The sequence below is a fragment of the Apteryx mantelli genome, chromosome 5 (assembly GCF_036417845.1).
Source record: "Apteryx mantelli isolate bAptMan1 chromosome 5, bAptMan1.hap1, whole genome shotgun sequence".
NCBI classification, from domain to species: Eukaryota; Metazoa; Chordata; class Aves; order Apterygiformes; family Apterygidae; genus Apteryx; species Apteryx mantelli.
In genome coordinates, this window is record NC_089982.1 from 19,857,472 (window position 1) to 19,881,779 (window position 24,308).

The window sequence follows — 24,308 nt, forward strand, 5'->3', positions numbered from 1 at the left end:
CAACAGAGCTTATGGGAGCGTGGCACCCAGGACCAACTCCGACCCCCACTGAAATGCATATTAATTTCCTATCAACTTTCATGGGAGGGATCAAAACTCTCAGCTCCCACTGAATTTCCCTGGGAGTTTGGTGACTGTTGCAAAAATCCCAGCTCAACCCTCCTGTCACTCTCGCTTCTGGGGGAATTGGGTGCCTACTGCAAAAATCCCAGGCTGAACAGCCTGATAACTCCTGGCTTTCTGGGCCGAGAAGCAAGCACTGCACATCTTACCCAAAAGCCAGCAGGAATCTCCTTTTTCTAGTGCAGAGGGTTTTGACATTTTGGCCTTAATTATATCCCTCAGGCTGGACTGAATCTTACCTGTCAGGGATCAAGGAGTATCTACATTTAGGCAAGAGAAAGCAATGTTCGATCTGAGTGTAGCAATCCCTTTCTACTCATAGTTACTGTTCCAAAGTTGCCCCAAAATTTGCAATGACAAAAAGTAGGTTTCGTGAGCTGGACGAGTGGGTGAAGGTGGCTGGGGCAGTTGCAAGTATATTGCCACGAACCCATTTTGGTGTCACTGCCACCCAGAAGCCTTTCTTTTTCCGAGATGAGAAATAACGTGTGTGTTGTTTCATACTAAATCACTGCAACGAGGTCGGTGCAGTGGCTCTGCAAATCGGTGCGGAACACAACCAGCTGCGGTCAGTGGGATGCTGCAGGGGCAGAAGTAGTCACGGGTACAAATCTGATTACAAGACTACGGCTATGGCGTGTGGGCACGTGCTTGCAGGTGTGAGTGAGCGCACACCCAGCCGCGCACACACGTGCAGACGGGCAGCAATAACAAGAGTGGCTGTTTCTGGAACGTACAAATCTGCTTTGCAATAACAGCTCTGGACCTGTGATCTTTAGTTCTGATTTGTCTAGAAGAAATACTACTTGTGTAGCCAACAAATAAAACAGGCCTGCTTGCCAATGCTCGCAGAGCGATGGTAATTACACAGATTTTTGGTCAGTCCTGTCATATTTACTTCACTAAGTTGATTAACCTGTGTAATGAGTACAGGACTGTGACCCATACTGACCCCACATCAAAGGATGGTATTGCTGCTGTGTGCTGACCTGAATTTTAATCGTTTGCTACGTTTTGTAATTGAACCACAGATGTGCTAAAGAAGAGAGGAGGCATTTCAGCTGGCGGTGTGTGCATTTTCCCAGATGTGTCCTTTGTGTGTCCTATAAAGTGTCAGATGCCCACTTCAGTACGCAAATATCTTGCAACATGCCACTTCACAGGTACCTAAAGCCTCTTTTTTTTTTTGCTCAATATCTTAAAATGGGGAACAAATTTAATTTATGTGGTAAAACTTCTCTATATGCATTACTGTGTATCACCAAGGCTCTTGCATAAAGGTGCATAAATAAATCAACAATGAATAAATCAGGATTTCAAGTGTCTGTGAAGTTCCCATAGGCTTATACACTCAGTCCTCAGAGTCCAAAAAAAGCTACTGCAGACAGATGTTTTTCCCTTCTTCAGGATCATCAGTGTGGTACATCTGTTGCTTCAGCCAGTGGCTATGCCAGACACAAGAGAAAACACATTGCTCCTTAAATGAAAACAATGATTAGAAATAAATTAGAACATTCGGCAAGCTACTGCGCCTCGCTTTTGTTTGAAAGAAACTTCTCTTTTGGAAGCCCTCATAACATAAAAGAGATGAACTAGACCGATTGCCCCATTTCACACATCCCCTCCCTCTTTCTTTTTGCTGGAGAGAAACACGTGTTTCGACATCCGAGTTCTCCAACATACGCGGCTTTCTGCCTCGTGCACCCCTTCCGTTTGCATGGAAAAGTGCCGGGTACTCCCCGGTACGCTTCTGACAAAGCAGGAGGGATTAAACTAGAACTAAGCAGGTTAATCCAGAGTTGGGTGGGTTGCCCTGCAAGGGAATGACTGGGAAGAAGAGCCGTGTTTCATTCATAACATTTTGTTTGAAACATACGGAAATAATTAGGAGCTACATTCTCATCTTGATGAACTGGACTCGGGAGCATGCATTGAGATTTATGGAAGACTGTGAATTTGGTCTGAAACTTCTTCTTTATTGTGCTTGTCCTTCTTCCATCTTCCTGTGATTTAGTCTTCCTGTGATCTACCAGCCATGGGTGTTGTCAGGACTCACAGAAAGCTATTGACTCTGTGGATTTGGTTTTGTGCAGAGCGCTGGCTGAAAGAAGAGCAAAATCCAGATTTGTCCCGTTCAAGAGGACTGTTGTGCACGCAGAGTAACGAAGGCGAGATGACAAAATGTGGCAGGTTTAGTGTGTAGTGCTCTGAGATACGGGCTATTTGTCTTACACCTTGGATAGCCACAGTTCTTTTACAATGGGCAATTCGCAAACGTCTACCAATCCTATGGAAAAAAATGATTTGGTATGTGTGTGTACAACTTACTGGGATTTTGAGATAGTCCTGGCCTTCTTTTTTTTAAAGAAACTGCAGACTACAGGAATATCCACCTGGCACTGAATGGTGTCTTGCAGACACTGTGCTTAACGTAACATTTGCAGCACACTCTCCAGGACAGTCTCTGCTTTGTTTTTCTTTCCTGTGTGCTGCCCAGGAATCCCAGAGGCTTCTCTGGGAGGATTTTCTTTCAATGGGGGAATTGTTTGTTCAGCCACGTAGCTGAGTTCACCTACTGGATGCATTTCTTTTTTTCCTTGCAGTTTGCTCCATTACTCCTCGATTGATTCTTGGAGCCTCAGAAGCAACTTGGATGTTTCTTGGGTCTGAACTTCTCCGCCTGGTCCCTCTCTGGCACAAGACTTGCAACCCGTTTCAGTTGCTCCTGCCGTGAGGGCAATTCCTGCAAGCAAAGTTTTAAGAGCGTTGATTTATGTTATAGTGGCATCAGTATACTGGCATTTTTCTACTGTTTTGCAATAGTTACTTACTCACTTAAGCATGTGACCGGCCTTGAAAAGTCAGTGAGAATATTTAAATGCTGAACGTTGGACACTATGAAGAAGTGCCTTAGTTATGAAACTGGAATATGCACAAGCACCTTGCTTCCCTGTTCCAGGAGCACTCTTACCCTTACAGAAAATATAATGCATGAAGCCTGCTGTGTGCAGCCTTCTCGAACGTATTTGCAAGGACTGAGTGTTAATCAATACACATGCTAGCTAAAGAAAATAATGTAGTCCTGCCAGAAACCCTGATGTGGTATATTCTTTAACAGTGCATGTATGCACCTGTAAGGGCAGTTTTTAGATTGTAAATATGGCCTCCAAATTTTTCTCCTGTGTTTTAAGCTTGCAAATGATAAAAGCTTGTGCAGTGCACAATGAGGCCTCCAAACTAAATACCTAAAATATGCTAAAAAAAGAAAAATATTCACTTTCTAGAAATCTCAAGCTTTATAAAATGGATTTTGACTCTTACATCAAGACAGTAGTGCTCAAATCAAATTAAATGGGGTATCCCAAGATTAAATTACTAATAGAAGAATTATTAGAGAAGAAATGTCATAAACAAATTACTAAAATACAATTTTAAGGTAAATATGTTAATTTAAAATAAGTTTCCATACTCATTTGAAAGATGTAATTTCAAGAGAGAATAACCAGTTTAAAATTAATATAATTTATTAACAATTAAAAATTATAACACAAGCGGAGGGAGGTTGGAGGTGAAATATTGAGTTTCCTTTGATAGGTAGAGTAATTATGAAGTATGCTTTTGAAGTTCAAGAAGAGAGCCTTAGGACACAACATTTTTTAAAGTAAAAATTGGCTTGCACTCTGTTCAAGTGATTTATTTTGCACTAAGAAATGGGTGTGAGACATGATGTGATTTAAAATGTCATCCCTTGATGGAACTGCTTGAGGGTGACATCATTTTTTTTCTTTTTTCTCTCCTTTTATTTATATATTTGGCTGATTGATTTCCAAAGTTTTCTGTCTTAGGGAATCTGCTGAAATTATGTAGAAATGAAAAAACAAACAATCAACACCCCCTTCAGAATAAAGCTTCCCCCTAAAGTTCAGGAAGCTAAACTCTAGGCTCTGGAGGGAGCCACCAGGAAGGCATAAATTTTTCGGCTGCGTCTTTGTCATCCATGCTGTTTACCTGATGGCTCCCTTTGCAGAACACCACTTTTAGGTCCCACCAAACACATACATTTAACGAATGTTGTAGAAGTCTTGTTTCTCTTCAAAACAGGCTGTCCCACACATCCCTGGACAGGGAGGGCCTCTTTCCTCCATATGTGTCCTTTCATAGCCACACTTCTAAATGTTGGGACCAGACTTACCGCCTCTTATAGCTTTTCTTGCAAATGTGTTTAGACTTTGCTTGCTCGAGTAAATGGACCTTTTCCCAATGTAATAGATGGAGAAACAGACCTGTATTGTGGGAAATGGGGGAGGCCTAAGGGTTATGCAATATATGATGAAAATTATGACTTTGTGACACATTTGCTTGCACTGGGCTTTACAAGCAAGAAGGAGGAGGAGGCAAAGGTGACTGTTGTGGCCTGAAAGACAGAGGTGGTGCTATGGCCGAAATATACCCTTGGCTACATTTGCAGGCTCGCCGCCTGTAAAAGTTTTGCTTAAGCTCAGTGGCATTTTTATATGCCTTGTTGACAACCCTGGTGATTTTTATCATAAATCTTACAACTTTTGTTTGAAGCCTTAGCTGTTGGAGACAAGTGATTTATGTGAGAATCTCGCAGTTTTTACTCAATGGTGAATCTCATGTTTTACGTACTGCTAGCTGAATGGGTCTTCCTTAAAAAAAGAGTAAATTTCTAGCCTTCAGGTTTGCAGGAAAAAAGCCTTGGAAAGGTAACTGGCATACATCCCCAGGGTCAGAAGTGAGAAGAGAAAACCTCCCATGCATTATTATTATTTTTAAAATCACCTGGTAGAAACCAGGTCCCACAACTTTGGGTGTGGAGTGTCTGACTCATGAATATTTCCCTGCTAGGCACTGGAAGCAGTGCACTCACTCTGCTGTTGCACGAGAAGAAACAGACTCGAGAACATTAAAGCTGCCGTGTTTTTGTCTAGGATTTCCCAGACAGCAATATGTGGGCACACGATTATAGAGCATGTGCAGTAGGCCCACCCTTCTGAGGGACACCAGGCCGATGACATCCCCATCACAGTACGTTGATGGTGCTATATGCCTTCTGCCTGGTTGATTTGTATCCGTGCTTGTGGGGCCTGGATGGCAGAAACATCTGGACGCATAGTAGCTCTGTTGGGCTGCTGTGGGGGAGCCCCACCTGCGCTCATGCTACCTACAGAAATTCTAGCAAAATTAAAAAAAAAAAACAAACAGACACAAACATTTCAAGTTTCACATAGACAAAATGTCTGGACAGGACGGGGGATTTGTTCTGGGAAGCCCTGAAAAAAGTGGTTGCTCCTCTTCTCTGAGCTCTACCAGCTCTGCTGGGCTGAGCGAGTGAAAACTAAGGGAATGTATTTCATCACCAGCATGAATAAATTATAACTGAATACACACAGCGAGCAGATCTGCCAAGTAAGAGAAGCCACTTTTTTTTTCCTCGTCACTTTTCAAATAAAATTGCCATCTAATCTAAAATGAGGCAGTCTTGCTGAAAGTCTATGAATTCTCTTTGTGTGAGGAACTGTAGCAAAGTTTGTACCAGACTCAATATAAAGACACAGAGGTTAAAAATAGCTGTGCAATCAAGGAGCAGAATCCAGCTCTAAATGGGTGGCCCAGTTTGCTCTCACATTCAAGTATTGTAAACAAAAATTACCCTTTTCTTTTTAGGCTACTGCTGATTGCTCTTTCTTTTGCCATGGGGAAATGTTCGCGCTTCCCTATCATCTGACAACTCTCAAATATTTTTATGATCTTTGTTTGTTCATGAAAGATAGGTGTTAACAGTGTACCAGTATCATTTTGACTGTGAGCAGCACATAATTGAGAAGATGTTTCTAATGGAGGAGAGGGAAGAAGATGAAAAAGATTCCTGCAGAAAGCTTGCAAGGGGCTTGCTAAACTTTTCTTCTGGGCCTTCTGTAAGACTTACTACTACTGTGTTTCATGGGCAAAATTGCTGCTGCACGGCAGGATTGACTGGCTCGTGGTCCCACTCTGAGTCATGAGGCCTGCATGAATTATACAGGCTAATTTTGGGGGGTGGAGTAATTTTGGAAGGTAGGTCCCGGTTTTGTCACACATCAGGTGACAAAAGGGGCTGGGAATCTGGGCATGTGAGTCCCCATCTCCCTGCTGTGCTACATCCAGAAATTGCTTTCATCAGTAAGGGAGAATGTGTTGCACCACGGAGAAAGTTGAGGCTATAAAGGAGGAGGGAGTAGGAGATAGCTAAGCTGGTATAGAAATATTATTTTTTTCTGAAATACTTAGATGAAAAACTGAGGCAAATGCTCTGCTATGCTTTCTGACTCACTCTAATATGCAGCCTTGTTAGAATTTGTGCTGTTTTACCGTGCAGGCCTCATATATGTCTATTAAAGATAGCATAGAGAGGTCTATCCGTCTATGAAATGGGAGCATACTAGTTACTGATCTTGCAAAGTGTTTTTAAATTAGTTTATTTTTCTCATGTTTTTAACTGTAAGCCTTCTGAGGCAGGGTGCTTATCTTTTGTGATTGCGCGGTGCCAAGCAGAGGTGGCATTAGAGACAGACTATAACAAATGCTTCAAAATCACTGGATCAAAAGACTAAAGAATTAAAAGGCACTCCTTCATTTTAATTGCTTAAAATGTTGACAGTTCACAGACAACAGTAGATATGTTTTCCATTACTAACCCATACTTTAAACGCGTGACCTTACAAGAACAATGATATCTGCTATTTTCCTATAGCTAACATTCTCAGTAATTTAAACACCTCAGATGCAGTGTAAGGAATAAAGCGAAAGTGTGTATCCATCTCCCAAGGTGTATTTGGTGGTATCATCGCCTATCATGTCCTACTGCTGTATCCCTTGCTGCAAGAGGCTTGGAAGTCATAAAAGAAAGGCTGTTAGAAAGCTGGGAAGCACACGGCTAATCCATAAAATCTTAAGTATATGTAAAGCAACGTGCAAATGACACCTACTAACTGGAAATTGCTACAGATAAAAGAGGTTTGGCAGCTGAATCACAAAATATTATTCAAAGTAAATACTTACACCAACTTAATAGCCTAGAAACAGTTCTACCACTTGAACAGCTTTCAGAAGTTATCAACTACTTTGAAAGAGTGGCCCATTAAAATAGTAATGAATCCAGACTCTTCCTCTCTCCTCCGTATTCTCTGGGCCTGCTCTGGTTTTTGTCCCATTCAGTGAAGCACTAATCGAATTTTAATCTTAAACACAAGCTTACGCTCATCTGCATTTGGCCAAGCGGTTCGCCGTGCACTCGCAACTTAGCGTGTTCTTGCTGGCTCCTGGCGCAGCGGAGGCCCAAGTGCCTCCAATTGCCTGCTTTAAGGCAGGCGTGTGAAAAGAGCACCCGAAGTGAAACATTTGCCTCTGGGCTAGCGCAGTGTTGAACTCAGCGGCCAGGAAGCCTGCTCTTGCATCGTTTTGTTGTAAGCATCACCCTGCAGCGCATGGCTACCAGTTTGTATGGTGGCCGTGCAGCGTGATGGCTGTCGCGGACCTGCGACCGGTCTCCCAGGTGGGGGTTACTGACCAGGAGCTCCTGAGGGCCGGCTGGCAGTGCCGGAGGCAGACCTGTGGCACAGGCAGAGCCGCCTCAAGCTGGGGAATTTTACTTAATTTATTGCCAGTTAACGCAAAACCCCGCCAACTAACGCTCTGCGGCTGGCGGCGGTTTTGGGGGGCGCTGGCAAGGCTTTGGTGTGCGGCGGGGCTTCCCCGCTGCTCTTTGCTGCCGGCCGGAACCGGCCAGAACCGGCTGAGACCGGTGCGGGGTGGCTCCAGGCTGCCTTGGCGGCGGCCATCTTGTGAGCTGGCCATTTTGCGATCCTGCCATTTCGTGACCCACTGCTGAGGAGGCCGGGGGGGCCCTTGGGGCACAGGCCCAGCCGAGCAGGTTTCAAAACACAAAATTAAATCCTGGACGCTCAGAGGAGAAGGCCTGGGTTGTAATTTTTCTCCCCTTTGCCCCCTCTACTTGCAGCAACCTCTGGAGGCTGGAGTTTGCTAGCAGAAAATGCAAATAAGACACAGCCCCAGTGAACCTTTTTGCCAGACAGGGTGCTAAAGCACAGTGTCGATGCAAATGCGTTTAAGAAAACCATCGTAAGGTTAGCTAAAAAAGCCTTTTTGGTGTCTTGATGTCTTTGAGATTAATCCTCAAAGTCCTCAGACAGTTTTTCTCTCCTTACACTTACGTGTTCTTGGGCTGCTGCTCTTCAGTTACTGCATTTCCCCGACTTCAGGGTTATTACCCTGTTTTGTCTTAAAATTTGGAGAATTTAAAAGAACTTTCTTATCATAAGTATCAAGGCAGGTGAGACTGCTGTATGTGAGTGTTTGCAATATGAGGGCCTGAAATACTGGTATTATAACAATTTCAGCTCTTTTAACACAAATATCCAGGAAGTCTCTCTAGTACTTTCCCAGCAGGGGTGGACCTGTTAAAATGAATGACCAAGACCCTGCTGTGTTGCCGGTGTAATCCATTTGGATATTTAACCAACGAAAAGCTTTCTGCTTTAATTTCAGTGAAGTGAAACTCCCACCGCTGCACTGCCTCACGGGCTCCAGGTGTTGCTTTATGGTTTAGGAACAGTGTGCCCCAAAGAGCAAGGAAATTTTTTTTTCTGTGTATCCAAAGAAAAAGGATGTTTTAGGAATGAGGGTGGTGATCTAAAACGTGGCAGGTCCTTGCTCCTTTACTGACTGTCCTGTGTGACATTAGGCTTCGCCTCCCTGTGCTGCCTCATCCCCCTGTTGTAAAATAGGTGTAGAGGGAGGACACAGTGGTGTTGTGAGACTGCTAAGAGTTACGTTTTGATATTACACCAGTGGCATGTTCTAAAGTGTGCATACAGGTGAATATAATTTAGTTTCTGTATATTGATATTTGGAAAGCTTTGCAGTATATTGCCCAAAAGCTGTTTCTTCCATTTTGACGAGAAAAGTAACAAGAGTATCAGTTTATTTTTTAACTGAGGATTTCCAGACACTGTAATTGCAACAAAATCTGCATTAAATTCTACTTATTGGGGGTCACTGCTTATTCAAATATAGCAGATATTCCTTAGTGATTACTATTGGCTTCATGTTGGTCACTTAAATCGAAACTGATTTCTCACTTTCTTATTTTTCAGCTGCAGGATGGATCAGCGCTGAAGTGGCTTGCATTGTGTTAAGGAATAAATACTAAGAATGCACAGCTCCTGTTAGTGAGTACAATTTATTTTATTTATATTTGATAGATTAGTGTATATTGTTCCAGGCTGTGTGAAGGTGACCTGTCTGTAGTGAAGAGAATCCAGATTTGCTTTAATTAATCATGTACAAGCTGTGATTCAGGTTACATGTATGTAATACATAACACTGGACATGAGATATAAAGAAGATTATTATATAGTACCTGTTGAACTTCATGCTCGTACGTATCTGTGCTACTAGGGCCTTATAGATTCAAAAGGCAATTGCTTGTTCCTTATGCATTTGTTCCAATGAATGTAGTTAATGCTCAGTATTTCTAAGCACCACGCCTGTCCTTCTGAAATAACAGCTAAGTTAAAAAACAGAAACTTCTTGCATTGAAACACTGATTATAATTATTGGGCTTCATTATTTATTGAAGAACACTGCCAAATGTTAAAAAGAACCCAAAAGAACCTATGTTATACCTGTCACAAGTAGGAAAAGTATGGATGTGTGTAACCCAGCTGCTGAGCTATTGGCTCAGCTTCTCTCAAGGAGAGCTACAAAGCCACATGGTGTCTCTGGGTACTGGATTTTGTACTTGGACCTTGGAATTAAAACTCATGCAGAGTGACAGCTCCCTATTGGATATACATCTGAAGAGCCGCAAGAGTGCAAGTCATTCCAGCAAGGGTCTGGTATAAATTACACTCAGTAAATTGGCTCCAGATAAGTCTATTTTGGACTGTGGAACATGAAGAACTTGTGCGGTGTACTAAATCCTCCTACTTCTTGCTCAAACTCTGTCTCTTTATGGGGAGCTGCTATCATAGTTATAGAAATATGGATCTAGAGGCCGGCAGATTTTGGATGGCAAAATCCCACAGGATCAGATTTACACAAAGACTGCTATTAGCCTCCTAGGCATATTATTTAATAACTGGGAGACATGCAGTGGGGATCTGAGAGCTGTATCAGATACTTCATTTAGCTGTAGCAAAATCTCTTTCAAATAAGTGGCAGCGTGCATCTTGATTTTGATATATGTAGTCTGAGATAACGGAAGAGGTAGTCATGGTGTAGTTGTTTAAACCTCAAAATAAGTTTTAAATAATTGATTTCCATGCATGTAAAGTAAAGATCAGTTATTCATAACATATTTATATTTGCAAGAAATAATAGTATGACAAAATAAATACTTATAAATAATTTAAAACATATTTAGAGGCTTTTAGTGTTGCAAAATATATGTGTGTAACAGCAGTAAAACCTCAATAAATATGATTTAATAATTCTTTAGATATTTAACACATAAGCATCCTATTGAGTTGGAAAAAACAGATTTAATTATAAGTTAGGCAATGGGGGAATGAGTTCACAGAACCAGCTTTTAAGTTTACACCTGTTTTGAGAAAAGGCATGCACAATTATATGCATGTGAGAAGAAAGTGGTGTTTATGTTAAAGAATCCCCAATTACTGATCCAGTGCAGAAGCAAACTAGCACCTCCTAATCTGATTTTCTTTCCTTACAGCAAGTGAGAAATGTTTGGCCAGACCCTCTAAGCTATTAAGACTAAGAAGTGCAAGATGACTTTTGAAATGGATGGAGGTAGCTAAAGGAGAATTCCTCCAAACTGGCAGAATTTTTAGTGGCGTTAATATGCCAGTGACACTCTGTGCCTTTGCCGAAAACTGAGGCAAATGTTTTTAGGGGCATGTCAGAGGGTAAGAGGTGGAGAGAAGCATTTTTAAGCTCAATCATCAGTGGAGTAAGGACTAGACCGCCTCCTAGAAGAAGAAATTAGGGTAGGACTTCTCTAGCTTTTGCTCTCTCAGAAGCTGGGCAGCTGGACCCTGTCCGTATGGCCTGTCCTCTTCTCTACCCTTGAGTGCAGAGCACACCATGATCCCATTGCAAGGGGGGTTTTAGTTCTTGCACCTGTGTCCTATCTGCTGGTGCATACGTTTACAAAAGATGAGGTATAATTCTTGCCTTACTACAACAGAGGGAAGCCAGCTGCCCTTTCTCAGGCAGAATTCCTAATGACTTCCCTGGATGCTTGGTTGGAATAGGGACAGCAGAACTCACACCAGAAGAACGTTTAAACGCTACACATTTGGCGTCACTTTTAGTCTTGCTTGTAATGTAATTAAGCTGCCTGCCTGTAAAATGTTCCCTTCCTGCAGTAAAATGACTGTCGTTCGAAATCTACTTCAGATAACAAAGTTCCCTTTCCATAGCAAGATCAGTCCTGGCAAAAGTAAATATAGGATAACACAATTGTTTTGCTGTTTGTACTCTGTAAACCTGATTTTGACTGTCTGCTTATTCTTCACTGATGTAATGCAATTGACTTCCTTGGAAGTAATTGCTGATTACAGTAATTTAAAGGCTTGTCTACATGAAGCATTTTGTAACGACTGAATTGGGGTGTGAAAGTAAATCGCATTAGCTCTTCTTCAAGTCTCTGTGTGGACACTCCTATTCTGAATGCCTTCGTGGAGGTTGGATTTAATCCACTTCCAAAATTAATTAACATATTAATTTATTCTGTGCTAACTTTCTGACAGTCAGCAAGCTAACTCGGTATTGCTCCCAATAGCTGTAAGCTCCCAAATCACCTGTCTCTTCTCTCTCTTTTTTCATTTGTTTGTTTCTTTCGTTTGTTCCTATTACATAACAATGTGGTTATATACTCAGTCTTTCTGAAATATTCTCAACCCTGGAATTTCCCAGTTAGAAGCTAAATATTTCATGTTGTGTTCTCCCTCTGTGTCTCAGTGTGGTGAGGTGGGTACATATATACATGTGAAACTCCCAGGTCCCTACAGTGAAGAAGTTTAGGTGAGCATCTATCTTCCATACTATCAAATGCTATTTTGCGTGCTTTTGTGAAAAGGGTAATGCAACACAGAATGCTGTACATGGGTTCTTCCAGCTATGAATTAGTCTCTTTTATCTGTCTCTGACCACAACAGATGTTGGCAGCCTTTCTATTCCATATCCTTAAGTCAGACTAAGAATATCAGTTCCGCTTAGAGAAGCTGTAGGGGAAAAGTTTAACCCTTTTGGGAATCCTTTCCCTAATTTCTTATCTTTTCTTTAAAGCTCTTGACTTTTGTAATTTAAAGGAAAAAAGTCAGCAAATGTCCAAAGTGACAAAGACATCTTTGGGTATCCTAGGAGCTTAAATTTCATAGATTGCTCTTTGGTCTCTTTGCATTTTCAGTCACCCTCTCTCTTGCTGGGGACACATAGATGGAGATTACAAAAATCACTGTGAATATTTCTAATATAAAGTTAGCAAGAGAATTTGCATGGAATAGCAGCAGTACTGCAGAAGGCTTGTGAGTAAAATGTTCAGCATTTCGAAGGTCCTGTATTGCACCATGGACAGTACTGGCCACTGCTGTGGAAAACTAGCCCCTCCTTCCCAAATCATCATCAGTTCGTTATTTTACATTGACAGCAGTATAAAACATTATTTTTAAGGTCAGAAGAGAAGCAACATATTTTCCCCTATCGGCAAAATAAACAAGAGTTTCACATACCTAGGTTCTCTTCAGGATAATCTTGGACTATTTACTTTCATCTCAAACAAAAGCAAGCAAGAAAAACAAAGCCATGAATCTATAACTTAAAATATTTATGAATATGCAGATGTTTTATTGCATTGTTCTACTTAAAATGAGGTCATCAGAAAGTCATAATAAAATAAAAGCATTATGTGAAAAAGTGTAATAATTTGAGAAGTGTCCTTCACACCTCCACATAGTCCTCGCAGTCTGTTCACTGCTGCTTTCTCTTTGAGATTACCAGCTATCGGAAAGATCCTGGCAATGCCAGAAACCAGTTCAGCATTCTTCTTCCCATTCTCCTGCTGCTCTCATGCCTCAAATACAGCCCTGTACAGCCTGATGTGTAACTAGTTGCAAGTCGTCAAGAGAGAGGGCTGTAAGGATCTAATTTTACTGAGTGACATGGAGTGCAGAAGCATACACAGCTTGCTCATATCCTTTGTGGAGTTGGAAGCGGAGCCACCTTTTTTTTTTTCACCGCACAGAGACGCCATCACATATGTTCAGAGGCTGATGAACTAAAAAGATCTGGGAGCCACATGTGACCAACAGAATGAGCATCAGTCTAGAGTAGAGTTTCAGTGGGAGATGACTTTTGGGAAAGTTCCCACAGAAATGCCGTTGTAGCATTTCTGTCCTTACAGGGCCTGATTTCATTTGTTCTGAGACTTCTTCACACATCCCTGGCACCACAACAAGACCTTAAGGTGGACATAAAGCACATTCGCAATCACATCATGGGCTCTTTGGCATTGCCAGAAGGGTGTGAAAGGGCCATGAATGCCAAGGAGAATCTGGCCCACCATTTTTATTCACACAGTAGCTTCTGCTGAGTCACAGAGTCTGCCTCACAGCCAGGAAAAAGAAGGGCTTGTTTTCATTAGGGGACATCAATGCTATCTGGTGGCGGCAGAGCACCGGAGAGCAGAGCTGCCGAGGGGGGATGACAGAAAACTCGCTGGAACTCCAGAACGGGAGTATTTTAGTGTGACGAGCGACACAGTTGGAAAGATGGTGTTTTCAGTAATGTAACAGTCTACCCTTAAGGCTTAATCTCCCAGTGTTGTGAGCAGGTCGATCCCTGCTCTCCTGTGAGAACAGAAGCCAAAGACCCCCGAAGTCCGGAAGGACTGCATAAGCAGGCAAGCCTCCAGCCAGTTTGCTCATGAAGGCAATGGCAGCACCTTCCCTGAGGGCAAACCTGCAGCGCAGGTTCCCTGGGCTGAGCGAGCCTCCAAATTAGTCACACTTTGTCAGCCCAACTGCATCTTCACAGAGGGGAACAACAACTGAAGCCACTTCACCTTTCCTTCATAGGAGGCTGAGAGAATTGTAGAGAAAAGGTAGTATTTTCCCCAAATTACAGTTTTTTGATATCTCAGGTAGAGTTCATTATACAGCTTTTCATGTAATTTGTAATTTTTGCTGTGGCTTGTAATTTGGGGAAAGCTGCAACCCAAGCACTTCAGGGGCAGAGTTGCCCCCGCTTCCAAATCCTGCAAGCCTGTAAGTAGGACACGCAGCTGAGAGGTCTGGTCTTGGCCTCACCGAATGGTGCCGTATTTATACCACATGGAGCAGCACCCACCAGGACCATCTTCCAGGGTCCTGTCTCCTGTATTGCTGGGGTGTCCTTAAAGGCCTCTAGCCACCATACTGTAATGAGAGGTAAGTAAGTGATGAGTATTCATGTCCCCTTGGACAGAGAAGGGATTTGAGGCTGGGTCTCCTGCATCCCAAATGAGTGCTCTAGCCACTTTTATTTAGAAGTGGGATATAGCAGCAGCTGCAGCTGCTGCCGGTCTTCTCTTCTGCAGTTTTGTGGGTTTGGCCCTTTGCTTCATCTGCTTCTTCTCTAAGCACCCACAAATTAAATGTTTCATATTGAAAAAAAATCTTTTGTGGCCAATGAAATATTTTTTTTCTTGGTTGTTGTGAGGAAAGAAATGAAAATTTCAGGATGGGTGCAGCCAGAACCCACCCTGCTCCTTGGCCAGTTTGTTGCTGCCCTGGAAGATCGGTTATTTGCATAGTGCAGCTTCAGACATGGTATCAGCATATAAGGGACAGGTCATGAAACTTCTCACTGTGGTGAGCGAAGGGTTTGCAGTTTGCACCTAAGAGATTTTTGTTACTGGGAATTGATCTCTCATGTTTAGTGTGTATTTAAGCAGCAACATATCCTGCAATTACTAGAAGATAATGTTAACTTATTTTAGAGCATGCCAGGCCTGTTGGTGAATGTTGTCTAATAATTGATAGTCAGAGGGTTTCTTAGTCACTTGTGGTAATGTGGTCTTCCTCTTTGCAGGATTATCAGTCTTTTAAGTGGGATCCAACAACTTTCCTCAAAAGAGTGGAATACTAGACTCAGCCAAGAAACACTTTGAAATGATATTTAACCTAAGGCTGCCAGTGTTACAGAACATGAAGGGATAATATTCTCTTTCTCTCTTCTTCAAATTCATATGCACATGATTAATTGCATTATTTATCCATAGCTAAATACTGTATAAAGCTCTATCTTTATTCATCTCCATTGCAATTTGGCAGTGAGATATTTTTAGATGCAACATACTGTATCTGCTCAGTGTTAATTTTTCTATTTCATTCATCTGTAATTTTGCATATATGTATAATCCTAATGATTTTACCAGAATTCTAATGATTCTTCCCTTTACACTTGATAAACATCTACTAGTTCATTGAAGGGTATGAAAGAAATATTGGAGATAGACCAAAGGGTGTAGCTGAGAGCAATACTCATGATTTCCCATAGTCTAATCAGTTCATTTGTGGAATGGCTTTCCTAAAAGGGTTCCTAAAAACATCTTAACTTGGTCCTACATTCCTAAGAATGTGAAAAAGCCCCGTTTTCTCCAGGTTAGTTTACACTGCAGCACAGTAGGGACATGCTAGAGATGATAACTCTAAATGAGCTGGATTAAATATCAGAAGCACTCTACACATGACCTGAGATATTTAAAACTGGTTTAAGAATAACATTCAAAAAAATGAAACATGTAAAGGAATGAATTAAATACTCAGAAAGGTCTCTCTTGTCTCTAAGTTTCACTGGTAATGTACTCTTCCCATTTGCCCAGTCTGGTGTAAGTCTGGAGCTAACACAATTCCTCAAAGTTTACTTTTGTTGTTATCTTTGTACTAATTAGGGCCAGGCCATTTTGCAAATTAGGGCACTGTGTCAGTCAAACAGGCCATCACTGGTGCCCTGCTCCACCAGCTGAGAATCAGTGTGCATGAATATTGAGAGGTCTTTGAATCTGAAAAGAAAGGCTGACCTATGATCCAAGAAGCAGAGGTAATGACATTTGAAAAATGCCAATCCAAATCATGTTAGCTTCCTTAAGTTTTGGCATAAGGTTTGAAGAACACAGATCTCAAACTGCTGGATACCTGTTTATCTTCCTGCTGGTTCGTTTTGGGGCTGAAGACTTCTGTAAATGCTTACACATGTTCACAAGGTTGGCCAAGCCATGTCGCAATCACAAATCATATTGCTTCCAGTAAAAATGGGTGGGGGGAGGGGGGTCAAATACACAATCTCAGATTTTCTTTTCTTTGTTTTTTTTTCTGCTCTCTGCATCTTTTGAAACAAATTTCCACTTGAAATAGTTGCAAGGTTCACTCTGTTACTAACCCCTCTATGACAATTACACGGTTGCTTGAACTGGCTCCTGAGAGCCATAAGGAAAACTCCCCTCACCTGATGGGCCAGAACAGAACATTTTCATTTTTGTTTTTTTCATCATGATCCTCAATGATACAGAACTTGGAAACAGTGTTTCAATTTGGTGGGCTATTGTATCTTCTTCTGCATAATGGTGCTTTCTGGCACACGTTTTTTTAGCTTATTGTATGGATAATGTAAATATCCTGCCTCAAGTGATGACCTCTGTTGCAGACAAATGCAGCTTTTTTGGTGTTTGGTTCTCAAGAAGTGTTTAAGAATAGTCTCTGAGATAGCAGACTGAGATAGGCCATCTATAAGCTATTGGATAGGTTTGGCCACCTGCATTTCTAGACTGCAGTTCCATTCTGCCACAGTCATCCTGTCTCCTTTCATCTCAAGTCTCAGACATCGCCTCCATCTTGCTGAAAAAATAGGGTTGGGAGAGAATAGCAACTCCTCTCTCTTATTTTGTTGCCATCTGATGCTTTAGCTACAGATGGTAACCGACTGTGATGAGGAACAGCCTGTTCCCTTCTGCTGCAGGAAGTCCACGTAGGATTAATGAGTGCACGGATGCACCACCGCCTGCCGGCCCCCACCAAGGCAGCTCAGAGTGCAGGGCTGCTCGGCCTCCCCACTTCTGCTGTGCTGCTAGTGGTAGCACAGTGCCGAGCTCTCAGAAACTGGGAACGGCTGCCTGCAACTCCTGCTGCCTCATGGGCACTTGCAGCACTGGTGCACCTGACTGCTTTTTAACCAAGTGTTGCAGTTTTCTGAGGTTGACCATTTTAGTCCCTAGCTTGAAAATCTTATGCCTTGAATAGGGGGAAAAATATACCCCTGGTGACTATTTTGCTGTTCAAATGTGACTCTTTACAGAGCATACACTAGTAAAAATGGCATAGATCTTCAGAGCAACTCAGTGGTTCAGCTCAAAGAAGCAGCCCTGGCAGATTTTAACACCCTGTACTCATGTGTCCTGCCTGGGGAGGCTCTGAGAAATAAGGAGATTCTGACCTGTTATGCTCAGCTGCAGCAAGCACAACAGCTTTTACCTGACAAGGTGTCCTCTCTCGGGTTGTACAGAGCGTGAGCCATACAATCTCCCTCTGGACAGGAAAACTCTTAACTACCTAAACAGATCCACAAATTAATCCAGTCCTACATTCCTGAATACATCCTGCACAGCTCTTGAAGAAGTTGTCTGGAACAGATATCCTGAATTACTCTTCACTCTTTCCACTTTCGGTGACTTGGAACCTTACATCAGTTCCAGTTTTAGGAACACTGATCCTCGGAAGTGATAGTGCCTTAATGCGTAGGTCATCTCAGAAAAGGTGTACAAAGTTATGTTTACCCCCACATGAGGAGAGTGTAGCTGCAGGTTAATATTATTCTGTGAGCAGGGAAAGATAGTAAATTTGCAGGCTAAATAATTTCTCTATTTTAATGCAGCATAGATTTCAGTGCTTGTCATGGTAAATTCCATTATATTTTATTTTTACTTGCTTCATTTTGGCTCTCTCATTAATAAAGTCTCCAGAACTTACTTGAAAATCTTCAGAAAAGAATTTAGGCAACCATCTAAAAAACTGTAGCCTGAGTATTTTCTCCTCTCCCTGCCTCTTTAAATATTACAAAGGCCTGATGTGCAGAAAGGAAAATATTTAGGGATAAACGGAAGCTAGATTTAAGGAATTATATCTCACAAGCGTGTAGGTCTAAAAATAGGATCTTTATATTGTTAGTGATAGGTATTCCAAGCTTACCAAAGGACTGCACAAGAACTCCTTAGGGTTGGAAAGAAGTAAGATGATGGATGTTAAAGTAGTGTCATTTTTAGACATTTTTCAAAATAAGTGGCTATTTTTCTTGCCATTTGGGAGCTACACAGCAGGATTAATGGTAACTAATGCATTGTAGGTTTAGACAAAAAAGTAGTCCCAGCAAGCAATTTTAAAAGTCTCTCAAACATTATCTGATATTGTAAATAAACAGGAATATATAATCACATGAACTAATTTGTTGGCATGATTTTGGGACACTATCTTTACCTTAAAGTACCATATTATTCAAAATAATATCATAAAAAATGTTTTCCAATGCACATCCTCAAGTATTCCATCCATGTTTGTACTGCATTGTACAATTTTTTGTTATATATTGTGCATTTTACCTGTGCCATCTCTCTGGCAAAGCTTACCAACAGTTAGACATTTTACAAGTATCTGGCTGCATATACATCAGTGTTGGTCATTCATCCTTTGTATTAATACTACTCAAGGTCACTGGGGAAGCACTGTTTATACACCTTGGGAAAGAGTTGTAAGCCTTACTATCAATCGATTTGCTTTATAAAACAACAACTGCAAATACTTGTTCTCCAAACTGATTTTTTTCTCTGTTTTTGATACTTTCCACAAAAGATCAGTAATTTTTGAAAATGAGAATATCATAATCCTATAATGCACCTAAGCTCAGAAGTTAAGTTTGGCAATTTTAACTTCAGTTAAGCCTGTTCCCTTCCCCCACAAAGATGTGAAAATAAAGGAAAACTGTTTGAAAGAAATATCTTGGGCAAAAATTTGCAAATGATCAAGATTGTGGAAAAAAAAGAATGCCAATTTTAGTCTAGAAAATATAGCCATTAAAAAAAAGAAACAGTGGACTAATTACAGTTGTGGGGCAGCTATTCTATGTGAGTTGCAAAAATGAGGATAACGGTCCACACTCAGGGGAGAGAAGGGAAGCCAAGACGTAGGATGCTCAGTTGCCAATCAGGCAAATACTGATAGTTCAGCATGTCTAATTGTCTAATGCTGCAGTGTATGTAAACTAGGGCAAGCTGTATATTACACAAATTAAAAGCAACCCAGCGCTGTCTCCTTGTATGAGCTCTGTTGTCTTGCAGAAGAGCTGTTGCTGTTGGCTTTGATGGGAGGTGTTTTCTGCATTGCCCACCAGGCAGTTGTAACAATATGAACGTGGAGGTGTCATTTGCTCTGTCTGCAAGATGCAGTTGCATTAGCACCATGTTACTGTGAAAGGCTTTTTCTATAATTTTGTATTCGAATGATCTCCAGCAGCCCCTCTGCCTCGCCTTCAGAGATGCAAGTTGGCAAGCGCTCAGCGTTGCTTTAAATCATGTCTTTGGAGGAGAGCTGAAGGTCTTGCTCGTGACCTTCCAGGGTGGTGTGTGGAGCGCTGCACACAGGACGCGCTCGGGGCAGGAGCGGTCCTGGAGCTGGCAGCTTTTGCATCCCCTGGCTTCAGGCATCTAAAGTGCTTTGATTAGGACCTGAATCTGCCTATAGTGAAGGCAGAGGCAGGCTCCTCAGAGGAGAGATTCAGAGTACCTAAACTGGAAGCCTACCTCTCTCAAAAATTTTTTCTCTCTGAGTCTGGAGATTACAGTGTCTGTAACATCCCTCTGAAGGATATTAAGACATAAAAAACTCTTGCTTGAGAAATGACTGAAAGAGCTAGTGTTTTCACTTTAAAGAGAAGAAGAGAGAAATAATGGCAGCTGATAAGGTAAAAAAGGTAAAAAATAGAGAATAGTAAGGAAGTTTGGGAACTTCTGTTTTCCATATGCTACAACACACTGTTTTCCCAACTCACCAAGTTATATGGTAAAAATAGAAGGTGGCCGGCTCTGCTCCTCAATTGCCTCTGTGAAGATGTTTACATCTACTGAGCATCATTGTCCACCTTTTCCTCCCCACACCCCTGGAATCTATCTTTTAATCTTAATTCCAATCAAGGATTTTGGTAATGTTTAACTACCTTGTTAAAGGCCTTAATTTAATCCAGAGAAGTCGCGTATATTGTCTCTGAGTATGTAGAGAAAGGTGGCTAATAAAAAAGACATTAAACTGGAACTAATTTTTGTGTAGCAGGAAGGGTTTGAGGCTTGTATCTGCTCACATGCTTTCCTGTATTGTGTCATTCTGAGTCCAGCTCTTGTCCTGGGATGATATATGTGTTCCAGGGTTTTCCTAGCACAAGGTGCTGTCAGCTGCTCGTGTGGATATGCTAGTGAGGCTCCTGTGTCTCAGGGACTGAAACCATTTTGTCTCCAGCCTTAGAAAACATTGCGTCATTCCTTTGGACAGTAACTTAAATCTGTGCAAAGATCAATGCCATTTAACAGGATATTTAATGTGCAAGGAGATGAGAATCAGTAAAGCATCCATCTATGGCACACAAATAAAAGAAGCGAGCAGGTGTTTCTTTTTGGTAGCAGCATTTTAATTGGTGCTAAAGCATGGGAACAGTAGTACTGTCACAAAGGCAGTGCGTGAAATGGGAGGCGCGTTTTGTGTTCCTCATATAGAATTAGAAAGTATCAGCAAAGGAATTTCATCTCTAAATATCCAAGGGCAAGTTCTCCTCTTGGCTACCCTGCTAAAAGTCAGTAGCAGCTGTACTGAGAAGTGTCACTGTAGAAATGCTCTACTCTGAAGAGATAGCAACATAGGCCCTGGACAGAGATTTGCAAAACCCTTATGCTTGGGCCAAGATTAAAGCCCTGCCTCTGCTCTCCCTGAAATCGAGCAGCATTTAGCTGTATGTTTTACCTTCGGACTGTCATGCTTATTTTGGTTCTTTTGGGAACTGGGGGAATGAATGGTAAAACGATGAAACATGTGAGAGGGCCTGAACCCAAGGGATTTCCTGGTGCAGGCTGAAGACTTACGAGGTCGGGGTTATTAAGCGATTGTATTGGGGAGTATTTATCAGAAGTAACCAGACCTCTGAACTGCTTGAAGTTACCATGTCATGAGTTGAAGGTCACAGTTCAGATGCTCTTTCAGGTTTCCCTGCAAGAAGATTTCAAAGACAAGAGCCAACAGTCTGCAAACTGTTGCAGACTCCCTTCATAAACATCTACTTGCATATAATGCAGGCATATGTCTGCATATGCAGAGATATGTGTATGTCTATAATTATCAAAATTCCTTCCAGGTTCAGAGTGAAAAGAAAGCCACAAAACCAAAACTTTAAACACCCTAATATAAAACCATAGATCTCAGCTCACCCAAACTTTGGACAGTGTGAAATCCTTATCCAGATTTGGATTTTGTCTCTAAAACACATCTCTACTAAAGCTACAAGTTCAGTACACTCATACTTTTTAGCAGTTATCCTAGAAAATACCCAGAAACAGATTTGTGTAATTAAAATCCTGATTACTGAGGGGATCAGCATATGATGAGGCAAGAAATGGTGGCTAATATCTGATGTTATCTTGCAAAAGAAGAGCCCTAGAGCTTGAATTTGTTTAATGTTCATTTGGTTTCCCATATATGGATGATATTGATCATCTTTTGACAAACACTGATGATGATAAGGGGTGAGACGGGGAGCGTTACTTGTTTTGGTTAGCCTTGCTGAGCATGACATTTAAAAGCAGAGAATGGCATTTATGTCAAACCTTTTGAGGGGTGTTTTCAGAGGCATCTTTCTGAGCTTCAGCTTTGCAGTTCAGTGGGACTGTGGGTGTCTGGGGAAGGACAACCTCCTGTGACCCCTCATTAGGACCTACTAGCACACATCTCTTCCGGTAGCACTGAAGGACACCTCTGTAACCAGCAGTGATTTGGATGAACATTTATAAAAAAGGTTGTATGACCTGTCTGATTTCTGGAAGAAGGGATTGGATTTGATGACCCTAGAATCCTTCCGAGAACTAGACGTGTTTGTGTACTGTCAATCCTTCCTATGAATTGGTAACTTAGGAAAGAAAAACACCAAAATTACCTATTATCTCTGAAATTTAAGTGCTTCTGAAAACCTGATCCATTGAGAGCTCTGGTTAGACACTGACAAAGAATTCTTTCCTTTAATTAAATTGTAAATATTACTTGGTAGTGATTACAGTTATCATTTTAATTATTTCGCTGAGTACAATACCACTGGCTCGCACTGGAGTTTTTCAAAATGCATCTCTCTGTACCTAGGACAAATAGCATACTCTGATCAGTGAACTCATGTGATTTGCAGATACTGTAGTTAACAGAGAGATTAGTGTTTCTATGATTTTAAAGATTTAGCTGTCATCTTTCATTTACTTTTAAACCTCACTTTTCTTCTTTTTGTCCTGAGGGCATTACGAAAGGAATTTCTTCTTAAATTTATCTTGGAGTCATCCAAACTGAGAAAAGAAAATGCCTGCTCTGGAAAAAAGCAAAATTAAAGAATACCTACAGTTCCCATGAGATGCATGGAAAATATGGAGATTATTCAAACTTTGTTGGTTGAAAAAAAGGGCAAGCAAAGAATGAACACATTGAACAGCTCTCCCATACAGGTTGAAAGGGCATCCCAACATGCAGAGGACGTTGTGTGTGGGGTGGATGTAGCTGGCCAGAGCTCCCTGGCAGCAGCTCCCTGGTCCTGCTTACCTGCTGCCCTGTCCCGAAGAATATGCAGGTGAGTGAGGGGACACACTCCTGCTGTGTGACCAAATGGCAGCATCGCACCCATGATGAACACATGATGGAGCATGTGCATCCATATTAGGCTGTTTAATCTGAGGTGCATGATAGTCCATCCTGTCTCTGGCCAGGGAATGATTTAGGTGGGACCCACTGAATACTTGTAATTGTGACCAATATGCATGCAGCCACGTGGGGTCCTGACGCAGATGCCCAAATGTGTCTGTCAAAGGCTGTATGCCTCAACAGATTGTCCACCTCTAACACAGGCTAGCCCCTAAATTCAGAATTCATGCTGATAGAGCATTAAAATTTTAGTCTATTTAGTCCACAAAAAGAAGAACATTTTTTTTGTAAATCTGCAATTTTAAGATAAAAAATCTAGTTCTTTGACCAACTTAAATCAGTTTGCAAGAAATGAATTGCAACAACATCACTACCTGTTCTGTGTAGGTTTTCATAAATAGGATTCTCACTAATTCACTGAACTCCACATAGCTGTCCAGGTCAGGAGAGAAGACAAAGAAATTAAAAGTTTTCTCTGCCCCAGCAGGACGGTCAGGAACACAAGCAAGTACTGCGCAAGTTGCAGGCGAGAACAGTGACCTCCAGGCAAACAGTACCTGTAAATGCCAGCTCAGAATCCATCCCCCGGCAGCTTGCAAATGCCTCGCCAGTGACTGAAGGACTAGTTCAGGCAGAGACTAGAGATGGTTGTCTTAATTAGGGCTCACTGGGTTAGGCACAGTAACCAGACAACCTCTGCTCAAAACCACTGCCAAATTAAAAGGCAAACAAGAAGATTTTTACATCAATTTAGTAACTCCAGTGATAGGAGGAGTTTAAGGTCTCTGAAACTGGTTACAGGTAGCGCAAATGCTACAAGATGCCGTGAAACTATGTAGATAGAACAAAATTCCCCACGTAGGGAAGAGGGAGTTTCTGCTTCAGCTAAGAGAGATTTACTTCTTGTGGCAGTGTCCTATTTCAGTTTGTGTTAGTCTCTGCTGTGTCCTCCCCTGAAGTACTGATTCAGTGGGAACGATGCTGTCTCTGGCAGCTGGTCCCAGACTGCACTGTACACTGCACTGATACATGGAATTATCTTTCAAATTATGGATTTCACCTTTAGCACAAGGGACTGGGTATTAATTCCTGTAATTTTCTCAGTGTCTGAAATTACTAAGTTATTTTTAAGTGGTCTGCTGGACACTTGCTAGGATCACTCATTCTTCTTTGTTTGAAACC

General features: G+C 41.7%; 1 long non-coding RNA gene across 1 annotated transcript in view; it reads left to right on the plus strand.

Moving 5' to 3' along the window:
- Positions 1-24,308, plus strand: part of LOC136992251 (uncharacterized) — a 64,770-nt gene that overhangs the window by 13,689 nt on the left and 26,773 nt on the right. The window contains exon 2 of the long non-coding RNA XR_010884352.1: positions 9,300-9,374. This is a non-coding gene — a long non-coding RNA (uncharacterized lncRNA). The remainder of the gene's footprint in view (positions 1-9,299; positions 9,375-24,308) is intronic.